We start from the raw sequence: 6,534 nt of genomic DNA, 5'->3' as shown, positions 1-6,534 counted from the left end.
TTAGATTTCAGTTTAAAGTTTAAGGAAAATCACGTTTGGTGGGCTTATTACCCCCGTTCACAAAAAGAGCTCGCTCTTGTACAACTCTTCTCATTCGAGGATAGTAAAGAGGGGCATTGCTAGTCTCCACTTGGATTCTGCGCTGTGGAGATCGTGTGTTCATGAGATGGAAGCGAGTTTTAATTATCAATTGGGTGGGCTGATTTCAGCTGGCTTCCCTGCGTCGGTCGTGAGGCCACTGGTGAAAACAATCATAGAAGAAGTCGTGTGCCTGCTAAGCTCACGACTGCTGTAAAGCCCGTAGATGGTCAGCAGAGGCCAGAAATGGTCCCGTAATCGCACAAGGTCTCCCACAGTCTGAAAAATGTGGTCAATCGGTTTAACGTGCCTCTGGTTTTTTTCAGCTTCCAAGAAATTTACTCAGCTTAGCCGTCGCATTAATTGCAAATATAAAAAGCAGGGCTGCAAAAAGAACCATGAAAAGCGTTTTGAGCAGTGTGCTGTGAACGTCGTCTACAAGATTCCTTTGTCTTGTGCTAAGAAGGGTTTGGGGTGCGACGTGATCATGAATGCAAAATTACTTTTTAAAAGGAAATAAATTACATTACTAACTACTTTGCTGAAAATCGTAGAATTGTAATTAAATTACATTACTCATTACTGCTCCCAACAGTAACAAAATTACATTACAATTACTTCTACTGAATAATTAAATTACTATTAAATTACTTTCTAGTTTCCATCCATGCAAAAACTAAGCAAAGCTAGGAAACATAACAACAACTTGTTCTCCGGGCGCGAAGCACACACATTCTTTCGTCTACTCGCCAAATTCCATCCCAGAGAGCTAGTCCTTCCCTCTTTCCTACAGCATGTCTTATTACAAAAGCAAGACTACCGCAAAGAAAAAAAAACAGAAACATGGTCGAACAGGGGTGATCCGGTGAACCCAACGTCTTGCTGACCCGCAGTTGTCTCCGCCATTTGAAGGGCCCGAAGAAGGTAGGTTATTTATTGCTTCCGCAGACCCAAGAATCGACGTCGGCACATTTGTACTCACTGCTCACTTGCTCAGTAATGCTCAAGGCAGGGTGGCTCATGCCATGGATCCTTTCGCCTATCTCCCACCACCCGAATCCTCCCTCGCCCCGTGGCGACGAGTGTAACCATGGCACCAGTGTGCCCTAGCCGACACAACAGGGAGTGCCACTGCGCCGCGCTCCCAACTAGTTTTCAGCTCCAGCCTTCTTGCACCATCTCTCCCTTCGGCTTTCCCTGACCCTGCTACACACGATGTCTCAGATGCACTATTTTGCTCAATTCTCTCTCCTTTTGCCGATCCGCTACGGCTTCGGCTTGCCACACGTCGTTCCTGCTTTCGCGGCACTCTACTTGGTTCGCTATTGAAGGAGTAGTGGCGCAGTCTAGTAAAAGTAATTTCGAAAGTAATTATTTACTTTTGCTTCGAAGTTACTGTCAAAAAGTAACTCATTACATTACTAAATTATCAACCCGAAAAAGTAATTTATTAAATTACAAATTACTGAAAAAGTAATTAAATTACAGTAATTTTATTACTGTAATTCAATTACTGCCATGTCTGGACCTGATAGCGGTGAACACCTCCGGCAACTCACTCCCTCACCATAACAGGAATTGGCCACAACCTCTCATGATTAGTCCTACTTATACTGATCTCTACAGCAGCCAACAAAGTCCCGACAATAATGAGATTGGTGGTAGGGAAATGCAGTCAGACGTTCCGCCAGTGACGAAAGACGAAGTTAAGAAAGCATTAGATACTATGAAAAGGGGGAAAGCAGCTAGAAGGGATCAGGTAATTATAGATTTGTTGAAGGACGGGGGGGATATCATGCTGGAAAAACTGGCCACCCTGTATACGCAATGTCTGGTGTCATCGACAATACCGGAACCATGGAAGAACGCAAACATTATCTTAATTCATAAGAAAGGGGACGCGAAGAACTTCAAAAATTAGAGACCAATCAGCTTACTGTCTGTTACGTATAAGGTATTTACCAAAGTAATCGCTAATAGAATCATGGCAACTTTAGACTGCAACCAAGCAAAAGAGCAAGCAGGTTTTCGGAAAGGATACTATACTATCGATCATATACATACCATCAGCCAGGTGATAGAAAAATGCTCAGAATATATCCAGCCCTTATACATAGCATTCATTGCTTACGAAAAAGCATTTGACCCAGTAGAAATCTTGGCGGTCATTCAGGCATTGCAAAATCAGGGTGTAGACGAGCCTTACGTGAAACTGCTCGAAGATTTATTTAGAGGGTGCACAGCAAACATACTTCTGCATAAAGAAAGTAACGAAATTTGTATAAAGAAAGGTGTAAGGCAAGGAGACACGATCTCCCCAGTACTATTCACAGCTTGCTTAGAAAGAGTATTCAGAGACTTGGAATTGGAGCTGTGATGGATACAGGTAGATGGAGAATACCTCAGTAATCTGCGATTTGCTGATGACATTACCTTGCTAAGTAACTCGGGGGATGAACTGCAAATAATGATTGATGACCTAGACAGGAACAGTAGAAAGGTAGGCTTGAAAATCAATATGCAGAAGACTGAGGTAATGTTCAACAGCCTCGGTAAGGAACAGCAGTTTACGTTAGATAGCGAATAACTGGAAGTAGTAGGCGAATATGTCTACTTAGAAAGCAAAACAGCGCACTTCAAAACACAGACACAGAAAGGGAACGAAAACACAGCGCTGTGTTGTAGTTCCCTTTCTGTGTCTGTGTTTTGAAGTGCGCTGTTTTGCTTTCCAAGATAATTTACCAACTAGCCCGTTCCTTCACCCTTGCATGTCTCCTTAGGACAGGTAGTAACCGCAGATCCGGGCCATGAAAGGGAAATAAGACTGGGATGGAGCACATTTGGCAAGCACTCCCAGATTATGACTAGCAGCTTACCGATATCGCTCAAGAGGAAAGTATACAACTGTTGCATCTTACCTGTACTTACCTATGGGGATGAAACGTGACGCTAACAAAGATTGTTCTACTTACGTTGAGGACAACGCAGAGGGCTATGGAACGAAAAATGGTAGCGGTAACATTAAGAGGTAGAAAGCGTGCAAAGTGGGTCAGAGAAATAACTCAAGTTACCGACATTCTAGTGGAAATTAAGAAGAAGAAATGGACATGGGCAGGACATGTAGTGCGAAGAGAGGATAACCGATGGTCGCTGAGGGTAACAAACTGGATTCCAAGGGAAGGAAAGCGTAGCAGGGAGCACGAGGTTAAGAAGTTCGCAAGGGTCAAGTGAACGCAGCTCCCACAGGACCGGGTTAATAAAGCATGGATGGATGGACGGAATATAGGAGCGTCCCCTTTGAAACGGGGTGGTAGCAGTAGCTATCATGCTCATTTTTCTCCCTATATCTTAATTATTGATTTAGAATTGTTCACTAAACCATCATTCTATTTATTAAATTTTGCTCCTACATTACTAACATTATGTCACTTCTCTGCTTTTAAGCCACCAATCTTCCGGCCATTTTTTGCTAGTTTCCACCGCCGGTTTATTCACTCGGCCACTGTTATCTCTAAACCCCAGACCTTCAGGAACAGTGATTGCGCCTGCACCAACTTCCGGATGGATACCATTACTTTCGAGTATAATATGGGCAATTGTTTCACTGGAGTTTCCACATACAGCACATGCGTCATCTCCATTGTTAAATTTCTTTTTGTAGCTGCGTGTTCTAAGGCACCCTGATCTAGCTTCAAAAAGTAGGGCACTGCCTCTTGAGTTATCAAAGAAATCTTCCTTCCTGATCTGCATTTTCCACTTTCGGCATAATTCCACACTCTGTTTCTTTTCCATCGAATTTATCCAACTTTTACCTTCTGTGTTTTTCACCTGTTGCTTAATGCTCTTTATTTCTCCGTCCTTAATACTAGCATACTTACTAGTTAGTTTCCTAGTTATTTTCCTCCATTGTGAGTCAACGCTTTTTATCTACAGGTATTTAAATACTTTAGCTGCCCATCTGTTACTGTCCAATTTCCTCAGGCGTTCCTCATATAATATTTTACTCTGAGCTTCCCGTACTTCGAAAGATGCCCAGCCCATATCTCCCTGTACCGCCTCATTTCTAGTTTTGCCGTGGGCACCTAGTGCTAATCGTCCAACGGATCTCTGATTTGTTTCTAATGTCGACTGTACCTCTGATTTTAGGCACAAAACCGCATTTCCGAAAGTAAGTCCGGGCACCATAATTCCTTTCCAAATACCCCTCAATACCTCATACCTATTGTATCCCCACAATGCCTTATGCTTCATTATCCCGGCATTCCTTCGCCCTTTGGCCTTAAGTGATTGCTCATGCTTTCCAATGTATGCCAATCCTTCGTTTACCCATACCCCCAGATATTTATATTCTGCTACTCTAGGTATTTCAAGGCCCTGTATTTTAAGACCCTGATCAGTTGAGCCGTTGAAAATCATCAGACCCGACTTACTTGCGCTAAAACTAAAGCCTAGAGCGGCCCCTTCGTCTCCGCAATACTTTTGCGCATACATCAAACCGGGGAGGCGCTTTTCTACCGTCTTTCCACCTAATCTATATGACAGGTTAAAACCTAACCTTTCTTGTATCATCCGTTCCAGGTTTATCATATAAAGCATGAACAGCAGCGGTGATAGAGGACAACCTTGTCTTAATCCTTTGCATACCTTGACAGCTTCCGTACTTCTTATCCCTTCCCGTGTAATTTCTACTTTGTTATCCTGGTATATTTCCTGTAGGAACTCTGTTATCTCACATCCGATACCTTCTTCTTTTACAATGTTCCACGGGAGTTCCCTGTTTACCTTGTCCAGGAAGGCCAAATACAAAGGTCTATTTTCCACTCTAGATATTTTGATGCATTGGGTAAGCACGAACAGGCTATCATCTAAGCGCCTACCAATTTTAAAGCCGTTCTGAAGTTCTCCGCGTATCTTGTTACTTTCTATCTATGCTTCCACCTTTAATTTCACTGTCTGCATGGCTAACCTGTACATAACAGATGTTATGGTAATCGGCCTGAAGGATTTTGCATCCATTCTCCCTTCCCTTTATAAATCAAACTCATTTTACTCTGCCCCCAGCTGTCCGGAATTTGCTTATTCGTTATGACTGTTTCCAGAGCTTTTAACAACGCTTCCTTACTTCTTGGACAAAGAACATTAATCAGCTTGATCGGAATTTCATCTATTCCTGTAGATGTGTTTTTAGGAATATTTTTTTTCTTACTTTTCCTGTTTAGATAGGTCAGTTCTAAACTTGTTTGTATTCTACTATCTTGTGTTGCTTCCTGATTTGCAGAGGTTGCCCTATCGTCGCTCTTAAATGACTCGGCTATAACTGATGTAATGTGGTTCACAACATTGTCTCCCTTTAAATAATTCCCCTCCTTAACTTGAATCCGGTCCTGCTTTCTTTGACTCTTTTTACCTAGCCAGCTTACATGGTTCCAGAATTTTCTTGGTACGCCTCTAGTGGCATCGCGTATGTCAGCCATCCAGCGATCGATGACTGCTATATTTTACTTTTTACGAGGGCTTGTACATGAAGTTTCTTTTGTCGATATGATTCCCATTTTTGGTTGATTTCCTCGTTAGATACCTGTGCTTTCTTTGCCTTTAGGTGTTCTTTTGAAACAGCCCGTCGTTGTTCAATGGCTTCCCTGATTTCCTTATTCCACCAGCTCCGTGGATTCCTCTTTCCATTAAAGCGGTTTGCTACTTTAACCTCCTTAATTTTCCTCCTTATGAGTAGATCTACCTGTTCATAATCCCACCTCTACCTTTAACCTGTTAATATATCTACCTCTACCTGTTCCCAATCCCATATCTGCCTGTTCATAATCGGATGGACGGATGGATGGATGAATGGATGGATGGATGGATGGATGGATGGATGGATGGATGGATGGATGGATGGATGGATGGATGGATGGATGGATGGATGGATGGATGGATGGATGGATGGATGGATGGATGGATGGATGGATGGATGGATGGATGGATGGATGGATGGATGGATGGATGGATGGATGGATGGATGGATGGATGGATGGATGGATGGATGGATGGATGGATGGATGGATGGATGGATGGATGGATGGATGGATGGATGGATGGATGGATGGATGGATGGATGGATGGATGGATGGATGGATGGATGGATGGATGGATGGATGGATGGATGGATGGATGGATGGATGGATGGATGGATGGATGGATGGATGGATGGATGGATGGATGGATGGATGGATGGATGGATGGATGGATGGATGGATGGATGGATGGATGGATGGATGGATGGATGGATGGATGGATGGACGGACGGACGGACGGACGGACGGACGGACGGAATATAGGAGCATCGCCTTTGAAACGGGGTGGTAGCAGTAGCTATCATGCTCATTTTTCTCCCTATGTCTTAATTATTGTTTTAGATTGTTTAACTATAGCATATTTCCATTTATTATATTTTTCTGT

Source organism: Amblyomma maculatum, chromosome 8 (genome assembly GCF_055883805.1).
Source record: "Amblyomma maculatum isolate TAMU_Amacu chromosome 8, ASM5588380v1, whole genome shotgun sequence".
Classification (NCBI taxonomy): Eukaryota; Metazoa; Arthropoda; class Arachnida; order Ixodida; family Ixodidae; genus Amblyomma; species Amblyomma maculatum.
The sequence above is the reverse complement of the archived record's forward strand: the minus strand, read 5'-3'. Positions refer to the sequence as shown.